The 22956-nt window shown below is 43.1% G+C and overlaps 1 pseudogene across 1 annotated transcript; it reads left to right on the forward strand.

Annotated features, from left to right (window-relative positions):
• Positions 1-12804: 12804 nt before the first annotated feature.
• Positions 12805-14607, forward strand: LOC125534215 (cytochrome P450 76C2-like; annotated as a pseudogene). The gene is made up of 2 exons (XR_015615262.1): positions 12805-13755; positions 13879-14607. The product of XR_015615262.1 is annotated as a cytochrome P450 76C2-like (transcript).
• The last annotated feature ends 8349 nt before the right edge of the window (positions 14608-22956 follow it).

Genomic DNA, 22956 nt, shown 5'->3' on the forward strand with positions numbered 1-22956 from the left:
AACTCTGAAGAAGCACCGTGCTGCTATTGGGTATACTCTTGATGATCTTAAGGTCATTAGTCCCACTCTATGTCAACATAAAATTAATTTGCAAGAAGATGCTAAACCAGTTCGTGATCATCAACGCCGGTTGAATCCTAAAATGAAAGAAGTGGTAAGGAAGGAGATACTAACGCTCCTTGAGGCAGGTATAATTTATCCCGTTGCTGATAGTCAGTGGGTAAGCCCTGCTCATTGTGTCCCTAAGAAGGGAGGTATTACTGTTGTTCCTAATGATAAAGGTGAATTGATTCCTCAAAGAATTATTACAGGTTATAGGATGGTAATTGATTTTCGCAAATTAAATAAGGCTACTAAAAAGGATCATTACCCCTTACCTTTTATTGATCAAATGCTAGAAAGATTATCCAAGCATACACATTTTTGCTTTCTAGATGGTTATTCTGATTTCTCTCAAATACCTGTGTCAGCCAAAGATCAATCGAAGACTACTTTTACATGCCCTTTTGGTACTTTTGCTTATAGACGTATGCCTTTTGGTTTCTGTAATGCACCTGCTACCTTTCAAAGATGCATGATGGCTATATTCTCTGACTTTTGTGAAAAGATTTGTGAGGTTTTCACGGACGACTTTTCCGTCTATGGATCTTCTTTTGATGATTGCTTGAGCAACCTTGATCGAGTTTGCAGAGATGTGAAGAAACTAATCTTGTCTTGAATTGGGAAAAATGCCACTTTATGGTTAATGAAGGTATTGTCTTGGGGCATAAAGTTTCTAAAAGAGGTATCGAAGTTGATAAGGCCAAGGTTGATGCTATTGAGAAGATGCCATGTCCCAAGGACATCAAAGGTATAAGAAGTTTCCTTGGTCATGCCGGTTTTTATAGGAGGTTCATTAAGGACTTCTCAAAAATTTCTCGGCCTCTGACTAATTTATTACAAAAAGATATACCATTTGTTCTTGATGATGATTGTGTAGAAGCATTTGAAATACTTAAGAAAGCATTGATCTCTGCACCTATTGTTCAACCACCTGACTGGAATTTACCCTTTGAAATTATGTGTGATGGTAGTGATTATGCGGTAGGTGCTGTTCTAGGACAAAGAGTTGATAAGAAACTAAATGTTATTCAATATGCTAGTAAAACCCTAGACAATGCTCAAAGAAACTATGCTACTACTGAAAAAGAATTCTTAGCAGTTGTATTTGCTTGTGATAAGTTCAGACCTTATATTGTTGATTCTAAAGTAACTATTCACACTAATCACACTACAAGAGATCGGACCTACCGTGACGAGCTCAAAAATGTCACTTAATAGCTAAAAATGTCACAAAATACCATGTGTGACATTTTTTGAGTGTCACCAGCATTGTCAAAGAATCCCCGTCACAGATTATTACTAGTGACGCAGCGCGTAAAATAACGTCACCAGATATGGGACCTTCGCTGACGAAGCTGTCATCACTGGAGTTTTGCTGGGCTAATGCCTACTGGATTTCCAAATGGGCCAAACCCAATAATTCAGCTCATTTTTTATTTTTGGATCTAAATTTTTTGGTGGGCCATAGCCAATTTGCAACCCTATAGTGGATGATGGAGCCCACCCCTTTTATGGAGCAGTTGCCACTTCTCTAGCCTTTTCAAGTATTATTTTCTTTGTAGTTTTTCCTCTAAGTTTAATTTGACATGGTCCGAAAACGCATCGTGGGGTTGTCATCTTTTTTAGACCATCTTTCCATTGACCAATTTTCACATCATATTACAAGTCAACTAGTCTCTATACATCGGGCATATTACACATCACACTTACATGCTCCATGCAAAATAACCCAAGCTACATAATCATCCAGTAAAATGACTTTTTTTAATTTTAGGGGTCATCAATAGAGACTTTGTTGGTGTGACTCTTAGCTATCGCCTTCCTCAAAACTCGAAACCTTTGTTGGATGCCTCTTCTCGTGACTTCTTAAAGGCAACTAGAGCTGGTATAATCCTCCTTTGTCCATATCAACTTCTTGAAAGATGACTTACAAATCAACCTATTATGAAGAAATGCATAAATATACCAGTATGAATGAGTTATAGAAAAAAATCTACCATTGCAACAAAGAACAAAAAAATTATTACCCAAAGCACTAGGTTGGAATCTTAACAAAAAAGACTTAATAGTACTTGTCTAGTAAGTGATATGAAGAAAAACATGATGTATGTGTGAGCATAAAAGGTCATCTGAATTATTATATTAGAATAAACACCTATTAATACATCAAAAAGTAAGCGAACTAGTAGAATTAAGAGGACACACGTAACTAAGATCTCAACTCAAAGTTTCAAATCCCGATAGGAACATATTAGCATTTGTAGTAGGCACTCATTCACAAATTAAAAGGGTGCAAAAAACAGAATATTTAACAAAACCTCAAAGGAAGAAACATTCAAGCAGTCTAGAATAGTAAAGAAAGCATGAACAACTTCTGCGTAGCTTAGTTGTTGTCCTTGGCACACATTTGATTGGAAGTGTGATCAATAAGACGCTTGCATCTTGAAATAAATTACTTACAATTATGCTATGGTCATAGGCCGAATAAAAAGCGTGTTTAGGATTTGATCTTAAATTGTAGTATCTGCTTGCTTGGACAGTAATGTCCGTTAGCTAGTATGACTTCTGATTGCCACAAACGAGTTCAATGAATTAGTTCTCCGTTAGTAATTTTCCAAAATCATGTCGAATCGCTCATACAACTCCCACTGCAGTTCGACAACAGCAATTCACTTGCAAATCTATTCACAGTACCTCAAAAGGAGTTCAAAACTACAAAATAACATAACAAAAATGGGGGAGCATCAACATAATGAAAATATTTTACTGCAACTACTATTTAATTACTAACCCATTTCACATGTACTATCTTGGTTCTCATAATAATTTCTCTTATATCAGAACAGGTGCAATTCAGTTTACAAATTTCAACTTAAGTGACACGTATATAAACTAACTTGCATACTGTGTAACCTAGCAAATACTGGGGGAGTACTATACAAGCATCTCACGATTGACCAATAAGAGTTGAGAGTTCAGCGTCGTACACATGTTAACCCAGGTTGCTGGTCGAGCTTGACGGTCCTCCAGTGGAACTCCGGCCTGCTTCTGTCATCTGTGCGCCAGGTCAATCTGACGAAAAAAACCAAGAAGAAGAAAAACAGAGGGTTAACGAGACGTACTATAAGTGTGGAAGGTCTGACAACTACGGCCCGACTCATTAGTTAATAAAAAAATCAATCATACTCTGTGGCAGTAGTCCCTGACGAAAGCGACGAGGCGGTTGTAGTAGCCTAACCCGATGTTCCGCACAAGGAAGCCATAGCGAGTACCAACATCACCATGACTCAACCTCACAGTCATTTTCTCCGATGGAATTGAGAAGTGTATGGACGAGTGGCACCACAAAGTGAGATTTCATTTCAGTCCCTGCAATCACACGAGGGATCAAAGGATGCACGCATGCACACTAAGAACACACGTCACACACATAGTCTGGGCCACCACCGCGGGACCAGGCTAGTCCGGCCGCGGCGCAGGCTGGGTCCGCCGCTACGCGCCATGGAGGGCCCCAGCGCCACTAGCAGCTTCCGCAGCGGGGCGCCCTCAAGGAACCCTACAGGAGAGGAAGGAGAGAGCAGCTACTCCTTCAGCTGTCGTCACGCTTGGTTGCCTCCGATCTACCGCTGCCGCCACACGGGTGAAAGAAAACAAGATCGGATAGGGTTTCCCTCTAGGAGGAGAAGGTGGAGCGAGGGAAAAATCGCTGCTTATATGCGTGGTTGAGCTGGCTTGAGCCCTCGTATAGAAAAATTTAAAGAAAGGGCGTTTTTCTGGGCTTGATGGCCTATGGGCTGTGCTACGCCCATGAAATACGAAGCTACGAACAGTTATAACCAAGCCGTTTGCCTAAAGAAAAAAAGCCGGAACCAAGCCGTCCTGTGCCTTGCCTCTCCCTGCACATAGGCCCCGACAAGAAAAACTAACCTACAGATCGAGCCACACACGCCCCGGGGAAGAAATAACTAAACATGGTGAGTGTTACTCTCTTTTTTCGGGGAACATGCTGAGTGTTACTAGTATATGCGTACATATATAGTGCAGGACCATTATAAATGTTTTTAGCACAATTTACATTAGTATCTTTTTTGCGACAAATTTACATTTGTATCTGAACTCTAGCCTATTACCAACGCCGCTAGTTTTTATAAAAAAGGAACTCCATTACTTGAGACCATAATGGTCCTGGGTTCAAACTCCCCCTGTACCAAACTTTTTCCTGTTAACTTCTACTATTTCCATTTTTATTTTTGTGATAGAATGCAATAAGATCACCTCAGGAACGCATGGGTTCAAGTTTTTTTGCCCGTGCATTGTCTATTTCTATTAGATGGAATATGAAATAAGTTTCGCCCCCTCCATTACCTATCTATATTAAATGGAATAAAAATAATCACAGTGCTCAGTAGACTGTGAAAAAACTATGGTGGGTCCTGATGCCAACACTCGTAGTATTCGGTGACTCGATGACTCTAGTAGGTTCGTCATGTAAATTGCCAAACTATCATAAAAATTGGTAGCCAGGTTGACTCACAGGCTAAAGCGATCCAGTGACATCTATTGTCAACGATTTGAGGTAATCAGTGACGCCACCCAAGAGAACATCACACATTAGGCATTTGTATGACGTTGTCCATCTTCGTCACGAGGATTTTCGTCACAGTATCTCAGTTTTCTTGTAGTGTCATGCTGCTATTAAATATCTTATGGAAAATAAAGATGCTAAACCTAGACTTATTAGATGGTTTCTCTTGCTACAAGAATTTGATTTGCATATTGTTGATAGAAAAGGAGCTGAGAACCCCGTTGCAGACAACTTGTCTAGGTTAGAAAATGTGCTTGATGACCCACTACCTATTGATGATAGCTTTCCTGATGAGCAATTAAACGTCATAAATGCTTCTCATACTGCTCCATGGTATGCTGATTATGCTAATTACATTGTTGCTAAGTTTATACCACCTAGTTTCACATACCAACAAAAGAAAAAGTTCTTCTATGATTTGAGGCATTACTTTTGGGATGACCCACATCTTTATAAAGAAGGAGTAGATGGTGTTATTAGACGTTGTGTATCTGAGCATGAACAGGAATAGATCCTACGCAAGTGTCACTCCGAAGCTTATGAAGGACACCATGCTGAAGATAGAACTGCGCATAAGGTACTGCAATCTGGTTTTTATTGGCCTACTCTCTTCAAGGATGCCCGTAAGATTGTCTTATCTTGTGATGAGTGTCAAAGAATTGGTAATATTAGTAAACGTCAAGAAATGCCTATGAATTATTCACTTGTTATTGAACCATTTGATGTTTGGGGCTTTGACTATATCGGACCCTTTCCCTCCTCTAATGGATATACACATATTTTAGTTGCTGTTGATTACGTTACTAAGTGGGTAGAAGCTATTCCAACTAGTAGTGTTGATCATAACACTTCTATTAAAATGCTTAAAGAAGTTATTTTTCCAAGATTTGGAGTCCCTAGATATTTAATGACTGATGGTGGTTCACATTTTATTCAAGGTGCTTTCTGTAAAATGCTTGCTAAATATGATGTTAATCATAGAATTGCATCTCCTTATCATCCTTAGTCTAGTGGTCAAGTAGAATTGAGTAATAGAGAACTCAAATTAATTTTGCAAAAGACTGTTAATAGGTCTAGAAAGAACTGGTCCAAGAAACTAGATGATGCATTATGGGCCTATAGAACTGCATATAAAAATCCTATGGGTATGTCTCCGTATAAAATGGTCTATGGAAAAGCATGTCACTTACCTCTCGAACTAGAACACAATGCCTATTGGGCTATTAAAGAACTTAATTATGATTTTAAACTTGCCGGTGAGAAGAGGTTATTTGATATTAGCTCACTTGATGAATGGAGAACCCAAGCCTATGAAATGCCAAGTTGTTTAAAGAAAAAGTTAAAAGATGGCATGACAAAAGGATACAAAAGCGTGAGTTTAATGTAGGTGATTATGTATTGCTATACAACCCTCATTTAAGATTTTTTACAGGAAAGCTTCTCTCTAAATGGGAAGGTCCTTACATTATCGAGGAGGTCTACCGTTCCGGTGCCATAAAAATCAAAAACTTCAAAGGCACAAATCCGAAGGAGTTGAACGGTCAAAGAATCAAACACTATATCTCAGGTAATCCCATAAATGTTGAAACCAATATTATTGAAACCGTAACCCCGGAGGAATACATAAGGGACACTTTCCGGAACGCTTTAGACTCCGAAAAGGAATAGGTATGTGGTACGGTAAGTAAACCGACTCCAAAACAGTTTTTAAGGCAATATTTCTCCGTTTTGGAATATTTAGAAAAATAGAAAAATAAGTAGCAGTCCGGGAAGGACACGAGGCCTCCACGAGGGTGGAGGGCGCGCCGTACCCTACTGGGCGCCCCCCCTGCCTCGTGGGCACCTCCTGTGCTCTCCGGACTCCGTTTTCGTACACGACAGTATTTTTGTCGGTAAAAATTCATTATATAACCTCCCCGGGGGTTTGACTCCCGTATCACGCAAAAATCTTCTGTCTTTGTTTTGAGCTGTTTTTCTGACAGATCTAGATTATCAGGGCATCTCCAAGTGCTCCCGAGGACAAGTTCTTTGAGAAGGTCATCAACCCTTACCTCGCGGAGGTGCAGCGACACCCTCAAACCATTGAGATGCGTGATGGGTTGCTGCACATCCGTGATGCTGAGGGATCGAAGGGGACCGGAAGCGTGGAGACGAGACTCGAAGCAATGGAGCAACAAGTTTTCAAGTGTCAGGGGATGGTGGAGCGTGGACTCAACTCCAACCACATGATGATCGCAGAATTCACCAACAAACACAAGCTGGATGCCGACAACATCAGGGAGACCATCTTCAAGCTTCACGAGAAAATTGAGCACCTTCAAGCTCAAATCTATGACCTGCAAAACCAAAACTGTGAGTATGAATAGAGATTCAAAAGGATAAGTTTGGCTGCAGATTTGAGGATCCCGGAGACCCGGTCATCCTTCTACGATGGTGAGCCTATGCCTTGGAAGAAGGACGACAAGCCTACGCCATCAACAAAATCACCACCGTCTCTACCAACAAAGAAGAATTGAGTATCTAGTATGGGCACTCCACTTGGCAACCATAAAGCTTGGGGGAGTGCCCCGGTATCGTATCACCATCACTTTTATCTTTACCGTTTTTCTTAGTTCGATCCTTTTGGTAATATCTTGATCTAGTAGAATAAAAGTTCTTAGTATGATCTAGTTGTGAGTTTTGCTTTATTATCCTTCTATGTAATCGAGTCCGTGAGCTATATAATAAAGATTAGTGTTGAGTCAAGGGCTTGATTATTTTTCCATGATTCTAAGGGAATAAAAGAAAAGAGAAAGAAATAAAAAGAAACAAAGAGATCATGTGAGTCTTATGGAGAGTAATGAGCTCACATAGAAAGAGTATGATGAATAAAAGTTGTTGAGGGTTGACAAGCATAGTTTTGGTCATCGTTGCAATTAATAGGAAGTAATAAAGAAAGAGAGGTCTTCACATATAAATATACTATCTTGGACATCTTTTATGATTGTGAGCACTCATTAAAATATGACATGCTAAAGAGTTGACATTGGACAAGGAAGACAACATAATGGGTTACGTTTTCTTACATCTGAGATGAATTATATTGTCTTGGATCTTCCAACATTATGAGCTTGCCTTTCCCTCTCATGATAGCCAAATTCATTGCACCAAGTAGAGATACTACTTCTGATTCCAAATACCCTTAAACTAGTCTTTCCATAAGAGTCCACCATATCTACCTATGGATTGAATAAGATCCTTCAAGTAAGTTTTCATCGGTGCAAAGCAACAAAAATTGATCTTTAAATATGTATGATTGATTGGTGTGGATAAGCTTTATACGATCGTGTGATATGGAAGTAATAAAAGCGACAGACTGCATAATAAAGGTCCATATCACAAGTGGCAATATAAAGTGACGTTCTTTCGCATTAAGATTTTGTGCATCCAACCATAAAAGCGCATGACAACCTCTGCTTCCCTCTGCGAAGGGCCAATCTTTTACTTTTATCTCCTACTTTGCATAAGAGTCAAGGTGATCTTCACCCTTTCTTTTTACATTTTATCCTTTGGCAAGCACAATATGTTGGAAAGATCCTGGTATATATGGCTAATCGGATGTGAGTTTTCATGAACTATTACTGTTGACATTACCCTTGAGGTAAAACGTTGGGAGGCAAAACTATAAGCCCCTATCTTTCTCTGTGTCCGATTAAAATTCCATATCCATAAGTATTGTGTGAGTGTCAGCAATTGTGAAAGATTATATGATAGTTGAGTATGTGGACTTGCTGAAAAGCTCTTATACATTGACTCTTTCCTATGTTATGATAAATTGCAATTGCTCCAATGACCGAGATTTTAGTTTGTTAGTTTTCAATGAAAGTTTACTATTCATACTTGAGATTGTGATTGAATTATTACTCTAGCATAAGAAATTATATGACAAGAATTATATGAGTTGCTGTTCTAAGAATGATCATGATGCCCTCATGTCCATATTTTATTTTTATCGACACCTCTATCTCTAAACATGTGGACATATTTTTTGATTTCGGCTTTTCGCTTGAGGACAAGTGAGGTCTAAGCTTGGGGGAGTAGATACGTCCATTTTACATCATGCTTTTATATCGATATTTATTGCATTATGGGCTGTTGTTACACATTATGTCACAATACTTATGCCTATTCTCTCTTATTTTACAAGGTTTACATAAAGAGGGAGAATGTCGACAGTTGGGATTCTGGGCTGGAAAAGGAGCAAATATTAGAGACCTATTCTACACAGCTCCAGAAGTCCTGAAACTTCATGGATGATGTTTTCCAAATATATAAAAAATACTCAGCGGAAGAAACTCACCAGGGGGGCACACCCTGTCCACGAGGGTGGGGGGGCGCCCTACCCCCAGGGCGCGCCCCCTACCTCGTGGGCCCCCTGGTGGCCCTTCGGTGGCCATCTTCTACTATATGGAGTCTCTCGATGGGAAAAATCATAAGCCATCTTGTCGGACGAAACTCCGCCACCACGAGGCGGAACCTTGGCGGAACCAATCTAGGGCTCTGGTGGAGCTGTTCTACCGGGGAAACTTCCCTCCCGGAGGGGGAAATCATCGCCATCATCATCACCATCGCTCCTCTCATCGGGAGAGGGCAATCTCCATCAACATCTTCATCAGCACCATCTCATCTCAAAACCCTAGTTCATCTCTTGTATCCAATTCTTGCCTCCAAGTCCGGGATTGGTGCTAGTAGGTTGCTAGTAGTGTTAATTACTCCTTGTAGTTGATGCTAGTTGGTTTAATTGGTGGAAGATCATATGTTTAGATCCTATTTGCATATTAATACCCCTCTGATTATGAACATGTTTATGCTTTGTGAATAGTTACTTTTGTTCCTAAGGACATGGGAGAAGTCTTGCTATTAGTAGTCATGTGAATTTGGTATTCGTTCGATATTTTGATGAGATGTATGTTGTCTCTCCTCTAGTGGTGTTATGTGAACGTCGACTACATGACACTTCACCATTGTTTGGGCCTAGAGGAAGGCATTGGGGAGTAATAAGTAGATGATGGGTTGCTAGAGTGATAGAAGCTTAAACCCTAGTTTATGCGTTGCTTCGTAAGGGGCTGATTTGGATCCATATTTTTCATGCTATGGTTAGGTTTAACTTAATACTTTTGTTGTAGTTGCGGATGCTTGCAATAGAGGTTAATCATAAGTGGGATGCTTGTCCAAGTAAGGGCAGCAGCCAAGCACCGGTCTACCCACATACCAAATTATCGAAGTACCGAACGTGAATCATATGAACGTGATGAAAACTAGCTTGACGATATTCCCATGTGTCCTCGGGAGCGCTTTACATCATATAAGAGTTTGTCCAGGATTGTCCTTTGCTACAAAAGGATTGGGCCACCTTGCTGCACTTTATTTACTTTTGTTACTTGTTGCTCGTTACAAATTATCCTATCACAAAACTATCTGGTACCACTTATTTCAGTACTTGCAGAGAATACCTTGCTGGAAACCGCTTATCATTTCCTTCTGCTCCTCGTTGGGTTCGACACTCTTACTTTTGAAAGGGCTGCGATAGATCCCCTATACTTGTGGGTCATCAGGTACTATAGGTCTAACATATAGTATCGGTTTGTGTCACAAACCGGCACTAAAGGGGCTTGTGGGGCCCTGGCCTGACGCCAGCCTGCCACCACCCCTTTAGTACCGGTTCGTGGCACGAACCGGCACTAAAGGTTCAATACGAACCGGCACTAATGCATAGCCATTGGAACCGGCACTAATGGTCACATTAGTGTCGGTTCAAATACAAACCGGGACTAATGAGCTGAACATTTGACCCTTTTTCTACTAGTGGTGCTAGACCTTGGAGCTGAGGAGGAAGGACAGTGGAATAGAAATGGGATCGTATCCCTATATTCATCACCAACCGTAGCCACCACACCCGTACACCCAATTCCATGAACAACATCACTCCCATCATATTGAGAGGCATTTGGGGGTTGTGTCGAGCTTCCATCTCCAAGATCCATTGCAACCATGAAGGCCGGCCGATGAGGAAGATGACAAGGGGAAGCCATCATCCATGTCGGGCATGGCCCCATGGGCCAACGCCGCCGTTACCACACTACCTCCTCCATCATCCATGCTTCCTTCCTCATCACGCCCTTCGTGATGGATTGTAGTTACTCTTGATCCTCCTTTAATGCAATGTTTTTCGAGCAATTGTTGGTTCTAGGTTGTGGTGATCTATTACGTGAAGTTACATTGTGTTTATTGTTTTCCTATTATTAATCTACATCATGGATATGGTAATCCATCGTGCGGTTGGAGACATCCAAACCCTGTGGATCGCACAAAGTTGATAGATGCATGTGTGAATCGATAGAACTAATGTGCGAGAGCCCTTGGTAACTTGAGAGGACCACATATTGCCTAGGGCGTAATGGTTGTCCATAGAATCGTAAGGCCTTGTTTCGTTCTTCTTGACCTTATCACTTCCACAACTATGCAAGATGGTTTTGATGGGAATGGAAAGTTGAGTTGCCTTATGATAGTTGCACATTGGGAGGCATCGCTGTATGGAAGCCGCCTCAAAGCTACTACGCTAACACCACCAATCGCCAATTAGTACTAGTGATCAAAAACCTAGACACCACCTTTGCTCTAGTAGACGTTGCGCTAAATTTGCCTAGTTTACTTTCCATTCTAGTCTAATTTCAGTTAATGTTAGTTCGTAGCTAAGTTCGCTCCCTTTTAGTTATTGTGCACAAAACAATGAATAGAATAAACAATTTTCAAACTACGGGTTGGGTGCAAGATGAGCTACATTAGTTGACAAGAATAGTTGTGGCGTTGGTAAACACCTTCCTTTGCCCCCTTAGGTTAATGGGCGGTGTTAGCTCACACACCGCGAGACATGCCCTCGCCTGGTAGGAAAACCCAACCACGAGCATTTTCAACTAGTTGGCGGTGGGAAACAATAGTGGCAACCACGCGCGAGACTCGCATGGGGAGTGGAGAAGAGACAGTTCGAGGGTTGTATAGTCTAGGGTTAGGCATATGGGAGGCAGTTATGTTGAAAAATTGCCTCATGTACTTTCAAGTTGGAGACTCTTTTTATTATCCGACCACCTTTAATAGTTTGTCGGCTTATTAGTGACGGTTTTTGTGTCGTAAACCGCCTGAGGCACTAGTAACTGGAACACATGAAACCACCTCTTTGAAACGTCTTAATGCCCATTTATGTACTAGTGTCTGATTCTTTGGTCCCGCCAAAGCAGAAGATCTCGCTTTTGTGAAAGTTAATTTTCCGATCTGAAAATTGTTCAAACAAGCCCAACATGAGCTTCATACTGATAGTGGTGTCCGTGTTGTTCAATGAAGACTACATTGTCGTCTTATATTGGCGTATGGACACCCCACCCTCCACTATATATGGGATGTGTCCCCTAACTTGACCATCCTGTATATTCATGACAATATCAAACAGAATCAGTCCTCTTGGCTTAACCCGTCTCCAGTCCAAAAATCTTCAGCAATCTTGTCATTTATCTTTAAACAAAACTTGCGATCCATTTGTAGCATTGAGGTGCAAAGCCTTTCATACGAAGGGATGCGGAACGAACCGTTGGAGAAAAGGTCATTTCATCTTTGTCCTAAACCTTTTTAAATTCAAATCTTGAAAATCAACTACATCCAGGCAGCTTCTTCCTGCTATGACTTTTATGTTTTGAAGGATAAGATATAATAACGATGAATACATTCATGAATTCAACGCATACGTGACATATTGCTTGCATGGCCCTGAACCAGCACACTCTGAATTTTCGTCTATCAAGGAGAAAGTGGGCCCTTTTCCCCCTGCATGTTGCCCTGACTTATTGGGTTGCACGTCGATATCGATCCAAATTAGTAGCCTCATGCATGTTTCCTAAGAGACCAAAAATAGTAGCCTCGTGCCTGTATATACTTTTCTATTCACCCAGGGCGGCTTAGGCTTCACCAACAGCCGAATACGTCTCCAACTACTCCTTTTTACTCCAGTTTTACCCATAGTAAAGATCCTTCATGGGGTGCATCTGCACTATATAAATGTGCCGCAGTGCACGTCCCAACTCACGGCAAGCTGCATCCTTTCCTTTGCGGTCGACTTCACCAAGCAAAATGGCCTCCTTCCTTGTTGAATGCCTTGGATGGCTCATCGTCGTCCTCTTTTCCATGTACATTTTCCAGCTGCTCCGTGACGCTCGCCGCCGCCTTCCCCCGGCCCCTGGCCGCCGAAGCCTATCATCGGCGACCTCCTCGACCTCGGGGAGGACGGCCAGCAGCACCGCGCGTTCCTGCGCCTGGCCGACCGCTACGGCGGCCTCATGTGCCTCCGCTTCGGCATGGTGCCCCACGTGATCATCTCCACGCCAGACGCCCTGCGCGCCGTGTTCGGCGGGGAAGGCAAGAAGGTGGACAACATCGCCGGCCTCCCGAGCCTGGACGTCCTCAGCGCCATGGGCCACCGCGCCCACACCATCTTCGCGCTCCCGAGCCAGGACGGCAAGTGGCGCGCGATCCGCAAGTTCGCCGCCGCAGAGATGCTGGCTCCCAGGCGGATCTCCGCCGGGGCCGGGGCGCTGCTGCAGACCAAGATCGTTGAGGCGCTGCACCGAGAGGTGTCGGGCCACGCCGCGCGCGGCACCGCCGTCGTGTTCAGGCACGCGGTGCTCGACTCCATCCTGAGCCTGCTGCTGGGGGTGCTCTACTCCACCGACCTGGAGCCCAAGGAACGGGCCGTGTTCAGGGACATCATCGAGGATATCGTTGGGATGCTCGGCACGGCTAACGTCTCCGACATATTCCCGCCGATCGCCGCGCTCGACCTCCAGGGCCTGCGACGCAGGATGACGAACCTCTTCGCCATCATGTACCGCCACTTCGACGACCAGGTGGCTCTACGGCTGCGTAGCCGGGAAGCCGGAGAGGCGCCCAAGAAGGACGTGCTGGACACGGTCCTCGATAAGGACGGCGAATGGAAGCAGGAGGGGTCTCTGCTAAGCCATGATGTCATGAGAGCACTCCTCTCCGTACGTCCTCGTCTCTTATCTCTTCTCTCTCTCTTCCAAGAATCATGTCACTTGCATTTAGCTAGCTCTAGATAATTCATGGCAAAACATGTGATTAATATGCATGCTGACCTTACTTATCAGGATTTGTACGGCGCCGGAGCAAGCACGACAGCGGCTCTCATCGAGTGGGGAATGGTGGATCTGCTTCAGAACCCAGAGGTGATGCGCAAGGTCAAGGAGGAGCTCGCTACGGTTCTTGGCGACAAACCGCTCATGGAAGAATCCGGCATTGCCCGGCTCCCATACCTCCAAGTCGTCGTCAAAGAGATCCTTCGTCTGCGGATGGTGGTGCCGCTGGTACCTCGCAAACCGGAGGCTGACATCGAGGTGAATGGCTACAGGATCCCTAAGGGCACCAACGTGATCCTCAACGCGTGGGCGATCAACCGGAGCGCCGACGCATGGTCGGATCCGAACAAGTTCGTCCCCGAGAGGTTCATCGGCGGCGAGACCAAGAACTTCCAGCTGGGGCAAGACTTTGACATGATACCATTCGGTCTTGGCCGACGCATCTGCCCCGGGATGCCGCTTGCACAGAAGCTGATACCGCTGATTCTTGGCACGCTGCTCCATCGGTTCGAGTGGGAGCTTCCTGCGGAGGTCAAGGAGGCTGGGATAGACATGACAGAGAAGTGTGGGGTGGTGTTATCTCTAGTCACCCCCCTTACAGCCATACCCAAGGAAATATGACTTGTATTCTCCCGAGCGGCTCATTTCATTTCATCCTGTGTAGTTTGGTAATTCTATCTTTCATGAGATCGGTAAGGAAAAACTTCATATTAAATAAAATTAAGTAATCCCAGAAAGTCAGCGCAGTTGGGGGCTTTATATCCGTTGTACTATGATGAGTGTGTTTATGTATTATTTCCTGTATTTTTTTTTGTGGGGTGAAAACATGCATTACTCAATCAAGAAGTCATTACAATCGAGAGAAACAATCTCCATCACCTCATCCGGACCAGCCCCTAGCCAGGTCATGGTCCTACCTTGCAATCTAGCAAACGAAGCTAATGCATCACTAGCCTTATTTTGGGTCCAAGCAATATGAATAATACTCCTACAAGATTGTCGAAGAGACAATTGGTACTTAATTTCCTTCACAATTGAGGCGTAAATAGAGCGGTCGACGTCTTCACATGAAATCATGGTCACCGCCTTGAGAGAATCCATTTCCACCACTATAGGAAGATCGCTGCGTTGGAGTGCCAATGAGACCCCTTCCATGCATGCACAGAGCTCCGTCGCTAAGGCATCTCTACAGGAATACAGGACCCTGCATGCCGAGAAATTAACAGCCCCTCGATGGTCACGTAAGATCATTCCAGCCCCGGCATTACCAGCCATACTGAAGGACCCATCAATATTTAGCTTAATCCACCCCAGCTCCAGAGGCCTCCATCTTTTCTCCTCTGGTGCACTAATGACTCCTTCGGCTGGCACCAGTTTTTCATATACAATTGGAGATTTGCCTTTTGCTGGATCTGCTCGTGGGTAAAGCTTAATTCCAATCAGGGAATCAACGTAGCTTCGCAAGAAACGAATAGAGGCCTCCATAGATGGTGCAGGCTTGCAGTGCACCACTTCATTCCGGACAAACCAACTCCTCCAAAATATCATCAAAACCATCATTCGCCCCACATCATTCACTCTAGAACATGAAGCAGCCACTCCTTCCCATTATGCTCTATAGATTCTATCTCCGGGATCATCCATACTTTAGCCATAGCGAGATACAAGTCTCGACCAAACTGGCAGTTGACGAAGGGGTGAAAGTTATCTTCTTCCTCCCTCCCACAAACTGGACATCTGCTCCCAACCTCGAGCCCGATTTTGTGTTTCCTCTGCCAAGTAGGGAGTGAGTTAGTAGCTAATCTCCAAGCAAAGTTGCGCACCGATGGCGGCGCCCAGCTTTTCCAAATAAAGTCCCAACACTTCCGCTGACCGGACGGTGACGAACTGGAGGATACATCTGTCGCCAGGTGTGCTTCCTCAAAGGCCAGAGTGTAGGCCGATTTAACAGTGAACACACCATGTTTACCTGGTCCCCATGCTATCACATCTTCCTCCAGCCTTGGAGATGCTCTGATCTTCGCGATCTCTTGCACATCCACATCGATAAAATATTCATTCAACAGCTCATAGTTCCAGGAACCGTTCTGATTTAACAGGTCCGAAACAAATCGAATATGACACCCTCCCTGTGTTTACAATGTACTACTCCCTTCGTTCACTTTTGTAAGTCATTTCAGACAGCTTAAAATGGGCAGTTTTGTACATTGTCTGAAATGTCTTCAAGGTCTTATAAAAGTGAATAGAGAGAGTAATGATTAATGTTAGATAATAACGAGAATAAATGAGACACGAGAGACACGGATTTTTACGTGGAAACCCTTGCGGGAGAAACCACGGACGCACGAAGGCGCAATCATTATGATGAAGAAGTATTACAAGCACGAGACGACAGACCGTCTGAGGTGCGACTACATGGGGTATATAAGAGGGCAATACATGAGAGTCCTTGAAGGACAAGTAAACGAGTTGTACTCGTACGCATCGGTACCAAGCAAAGGCCCAATCCGTATGTACTACGTCTAGTCCAATACGATATAGTTTGGCTCACAATTTAACAATCTCCACCTTGAGCCAAATTCCCTCCAGTAGTCGAAGAAAGTAGATAACTCCATCCAAATCAGTATAAACACCTTGCGCGTCAAAGTCCATAGGACTAGTGAGAAATACCAACTAAGCCTGAGCAAAGCTCAAACTTATTGGTCGGAACTGGCTTTGTCATCATATCAGCAGGATTATCATGAGTACTTATCTTGCATACCTTCAAATAGCCTTCAGCAACAACATCTCGAATATAATGAAATCTAACATCAATGTGCTTTGTCCTCTCATGATACATTGGATTTTTTGTAAGATATATGGCACTTTGACTGTCAGAAAATATGGTAGGGCAAGATGAATCTCCACAAAGCTCAGTGTATAAACCTTTCAACCAGATAGCTTCTTTGCATGTCTCAGAAATAGCCATATACTCGGCATCAGTAGTGGAACAAGCAACAATAGACTGCAAAGTTGCTCTCCAACTCACAGCACAACCACCAATGGTGAAAACATAACCTGTGAGTGATCTTCTCTTATCCAAATCACCAGCAAAATCAGAATCAACAAAACCAACAAGTCCATCTCCAGTTTTCCCAAACTGTAAATAAGCATTAGAAGTACCACGCAGGTATCTGAAAATCCACTGAACTGCTTTCCAATGCTCTTTTCCAGGGTTAGCCATGTATCTACTGACAACACTCAATGCATATGATAAGTCAGGAGGGGAACAAACCATGGCATACATAAGTGAACCAACTGCACTCGAATAGGGAACTCTAGATATGTACTCAATATCTACATCTGACTTAGGACATAAAGCTGATGATAATTTGAAGTGTGCAGCTAACGGAGTACTCACCGGCTTGGCATTATGCATATTAAAACGACGAAGAACTTTATCAATATATCCCTTCTGACTGAGATACACTTTTCCAGATGGTCTATCTCTGGATATTTCCATGCCAAGTATTTTCTTTGCTGCACCCAAATCCTTCATCTCAAATTCATTACTCAATTGCTTCTTTAGTTCATTAATCTCTGACATAGTCTTTGCAGCAAGTAGCATATCATCAACATAAAGGAGCAAATAAATAGTTGAACCTTTGACAGTTTTCAAATAAACACAACTATCATAATTAGACCTTTTGAAACTTTGAGAGAACATAAAGGTGTCAAATCTCTTGTACCACTGTCTTGGGGATTGCTTCAATCCATAAAGAGATTTCTTTAACTTACAGACAAGCTTTTCTTTTTCAGGAATAACAAAACCATCATGTTGTTCCATATAAATATCCTCTTCTAATTCTTCATGTAAAAATGCAGTTTTAACATCCAATTGTTCAAGCTCAAGATAATGCAGGGCAACAATACTGAGTAAAGTGCGAATAGAGCTATGCTTCACAACAGGAGAAAAGACTTCGTTATAGTCAATACCTGGAATCTGACTGTAACCTTTAGCAACTAACCTTGCTTTATATCTTGTCTCATCATTAGGAGAAACACCTTCTTTCCTCTTGAAAACCCACTTGCAACGAATACGTTTCTTCTCTCTAGGCAATTTTACTAAATCCCAAGTGTTGGGTTTCGTAGTAATTTCAAAAAAATTCCTACGCACACGCAAGATCATGTGATGCATAGCAACGAGGGGGAGAGTGTTGTCTACGTACCCAACGCAGACCGACTGCGGAAGCGATGACACGACGTAGAGGAAGTAGTCGTACGTCTTCACGATCCAACCGATCAAGCACCGAAACTACGGCACATCCGAGTTCGAGCACACGTTCAGCTCGATGACGATCCCCGGACTCCGATCCAGCAAAGTGTCGGGGAAGAGTTCCGTCAGCACAACGGCGTGGTGACGATCTTGATGTACTACAGCAGCAGGGCTTCGCCTAAACTCCGCTACAGTATTATCGAGGTATATGGTGGCAGGGGGCACCGCACACGGCTAAGGAATAGATCACGTGGATCAACTTCTGTGTCTAGAGGTGCCCCCTGCCTCCGTATATAAAGGAGTAGAGGGGGGAGGCTGGCCGGCCAAGGAAGAGGGCGCAGGAGAGTCCTACTCCCTCTAGGAGTAGGATTCCCCCCCCCCCCAATCCTAGTCGGAATAGGATTCGCGGAGGGGGAAAAGAGGAGGAGGGGGCCGGCCACCTCTCCTAGTCCTAATAGGACTAGGAGAAGGGGGAGGCGCACAGCCCATCTAGGGCAGCCTCTTCTCTTTTCCACCAAGGCCCACTATGGCCCATATAGCTCCCGGGGGGTTCCGGTAACCCTCCCGGTATTCCGGTAAAATCCCGATTTCACCCGGAACACATCCGATATCCAAACATAGGCTTCCAATATATCAATTTTTACGTCTCGACCATTTCGAGACTCCTCGTCATGTCCATGATCACATCCGGGACTCCGAACAACCTTCGGTACATCAAAATGCATAAACTCATAATATAACTGTCATCGTAACCTTAAGCGTGCGGACCCTACGGGTTCGAGAACAATGTAGACATGACCGAGACACATCTCCGGTCAATAACCAATAGCGGGACCTGGATGCCCATATTGGCTCCTACATATTCTACGAAGATCTTTATCGGTCAGACCGCATAACAACATACGTTGTTCCCTTTGTCATCGGTATGTTACTTGCCCGAGATTCGATCGTCGGTATCCAATACCTAGTTCAATCTCGTTACCAGCAAGTCTCTTTACTCGTTCCGTAATACATCATCTCACAACTAACATATTAGTTGTAATGCTTGCAAGGCTTATGTGATGTGTATTACCGAGAGGGCCCAGAGATACCTCTCCGACAATCGGAGTGACAAATCCTAATCTCGATATACGCCAACCCAACATCTACCTTCGGAGACACCTGTAATGCTCCTTTATAATCACCCAGTTACGTTGTGACGTTTGGTAGCACCCAAAGTGTTCCTCCGGCAAACGGGAGTTGCATAATCTCATAGTCATAGGAACATGTATAAGTCATGAAGAAAGCAATAGCAACATACTAAACGATCGTGTGCTAAGCTAATGGAATGGGTCATGTCAATCAGATCATTCAACTAATGATGTGACCTCGTTAATCAAATAACAACTCATTGTTCATGGTTAGGAAACATAACCATCTTTGATTAACGAGCTAGTCAAGTAGAGGCATACTAGTGACACTTTGTTTGTCTATGTATTCACACATGTATTATGTTTCCGGTTAATACAATTCTAGCATGAATAATAAACATTTATCATGATTATAAGGAAATAAATAATAACTTTATTATTGCCTCTAGGGCATATTTCCTTCAGTCTCCCACTTGCACTAGAGTCAATAATCTAGATTACACTGTAATGATTCTAACACCCATGGAGCTTTGGTGCTGATCATGTTTTGCTCGTGGAAGAGGCTTAGTCAACGGGTCTGCAACATTCAGATCCGTATGTATCTTGCAAATCTCTATGTCTCCCACCTGGACTAGATCCCGGATGGAGTTGAAGCGTCTCTTGATGTGTTTGGTCCTTTTGTGAAATCTGGATTCCTTTGCCAAGGCAATTGCACCAGTATTGTCACAAAAGATTTTCATTGGACCCGATGCATTAGGTATGACACCTAGATCGGATATGAACTCCTTCATCCAGACTCCTTCGTTCGCTGCTTCCGAAGCAGCTATGTACTCCGCTTCACATGTAGATCCCGCTACGACGCTTTGTTTAGAACTGCACCAACTGACAGCTCCACCGTTTAATGTAAACACGTATCCGGTTTGCGATTTAGAATCGTCCGGATCAGTGTCAAAGCTTGCATCAACGTAACCTTTTACGGTGAGCTCTTTGTTACCTCCATATATGAGAAACATATCCTTAGTCCTTTTCAAGTATTTCAGGATGTTCTTGACCGCTGTCCAGTGATCCATTCCTGGATTACTTTGGTACCTCCCTGCTAAACTTATAGCAAGGCACACATCAGGTTTGGTACACAGCATTGCATACATGATAGATCCTATGGCTGATGCATAGGGAACATCTTTCATATTCTCTCTACCTTCTGCAGTGGTCGGGCATTGAGTCTTACTCAATTTCACACCTTGTAACATTAGAGCAGTATCTTCCTCTTCATACTTAACCTCCATTGCAGCTAGATCAGATATGATCTCTTTAAATTCTGAAATATGATTCAAAACATTACCTCCCTCGGGTAACCTGTGCAGGAATAATTTTTGTTTCAGATGCATCTTGCTGGTGAGATCTTTAGTCATGCAAATCCCTTCCAGCTTTAACCATAGAGCGGCGGCAGTTTTCTCGCTCAAAACTTCCTGCAAAATATTATTATGCAAATGGAGTTAAATTTGTGACAAAGCCTTACAATCAATTCTTTTCTCCTCAGCAGTCCAGTCCTCAATTCGGTTCTTCCCAAAACTATCCAGTGCTACATCATAGTCGGCATGTGCCAACAACGCCCGCATCTTGACTTGCCATAGAGTAAACCTTGTGTCACGATCCAGCAGCGGAAAATCGTACTTCATGGATGCCATGAGTTGATAAACTGTGCACAAAGTAGTACAAATCGAAGTGGAATAATTCTTGACAGAATTTAATATGCGAACAAAAGAACAGAGTAAATAGCACCTGGTAGTCGCTGATGGCCGTAGCAATTGAAGATGGAAAAGGTAGATGAACTAGTAATCAACTAGTAGTCCTTCACGTAGCAGTACTAGTTTGAGTACTAGTACTTGCTTATGTCTTCACGTGTAGCACGACAACTCGGTGGATGAGGTGATGCCTTGGAACTTGAGTCTTGCACGTGCAGCAACGACGGCAACCCGGCGGATCAGACAAAAGCTGCAGCCTTGGGGGATCTGCACGTGATACGAACGAAACACCTCGGCGGGATTTGGGATTGGACCGATCGCGCGGCGGACGGCACGCAGGAAAGAAACTCTTGAACTCCTGTCCTCAGTTCTGTATACCACTTGTTAAATAATAACGAGAATAAACAAGACACGAGAGATATGGATTTTTACGTGAAAACTCTTGCGGGAGAAAACTACGGACGCACGAAGACGCAATCACTATGATGAAGAAGTATTACAAGCACGAGACGACAGACCGTCTGAGGTGCGACTACATGGGGTATATAAGAGGGCAATACATGAGAGTTCTTGGAGGACAAGTAAACGAGTTGTACTCGTACGCATCGGTACCAACGCAAAGACCCACTCCGTATGTACTACGTCTAGTCTAATACGGTATAATTTGGCTCACAATTTAACAATTAACGTCCAAAATTTTGAAACTGAACTTTTATATTGTATTTTACTTTTTGCAAGTATTATGTTTTGCGGAATTGTCAACTATTTCATCGATTTGCCTGCCAAAATTTACTTCCATCCGTTTTCCCTTTTGGGGAAATATCAAAGGCCATATATTAAAGTTGACAAATTCTTAAAAGATCATCTTACTGAAATTAAAAATTACACATCCGTCTTTGAAAAAAAAAAGGACGATCTATACATCAGTTAACTCAAATTACTTTATGTTTCGGTCACTTTTTCTACGAAGTGCCCGCGCATTACTATTATAAGTACAAAGTAAAGGATACAACATGCACGCAGACACCGCTCGAAAAACATCGTGAGACGGACACCTGTGACCTGTCCAGGCACAAACACAAAAAAGACCCCAAGAAAAAGACAATTGCAAGAAGGGAAGCCCTCAGGGATGCCAAGCTCCACCACGGCCAATGCCGCCGGGAAGGATAATTAAAGACGCGCCACCTGTTTCTTAGACGTACTGATACTGACCAGGTACACGTTAACCCAGCACCGGTGTATCCTAGCTTGCCTCTACGAACTGATTGATCCACTGGAACTAAAGGCTCATGACTGTCCCACCTCTTCACAGTGCATGCATGTACATGCACATGCATGCAAGCTTTGCTTGCTCGGTAACTACATGCATGCACATGCATATAAACCCATCTTGCCGTGGGATTTATGATCGTAATGCTTCAACTTGTAGAAACAAATATGCAAACAGGGTAGCAAACTACAAATCTTGATACATGGCTTCTATAAATCTCCATCTCTTTTTTCTACTTAACATAAATAGCATAGCGTTTTGTTGTCAACAAGAAAATATAACACTCCCTCCGAGCGGAAATAAGCGTCGTGATCACACTTATTTCAGATGGGAGGTAGCATTTTATAATTACTAATAGAACTCAGCTGGAATATATGTAAGCTAGTGATATATTTGGTCATATCAGAGGCAGGTATGTTTGGATCTTATGCCTCCATACGAAAATAAAACCAAGTTTCTTTCCAAGGAAGAAAGAATTCTAGTATTCGTATGTGTTACCTAACTGAAGAAATGAACAAGCAAAAAAACAAAAGGAATATTATTTTTCAAGGAAGAATGGATTATGGGAGTGTTCACCCCTAAAAGAAATGAGAAGAATTAGAAAATACAGAAAATTAATGTTGTGCAACTATGACTAACAATAACAAATCATAAATACTTATTTCAAAGTCTTTCTTTTATGCGGGAAGT

This window comes from Triticum urartu, chromosome 2A (assembly GCF_056163025.1).
Source record: "Triticum urartu cultivar PI428250 chromosome 2A, HENAU_Tu73, whole genome shotgun sequence".
In the NCBI taxonomy this organism is placed as follows: domain Eukaryota; kingdom Viridiplantae; phylum Streptophyta; class Magnoliopsida; order Poales; family Poaceae; genus Triticum; species Triticum urartu.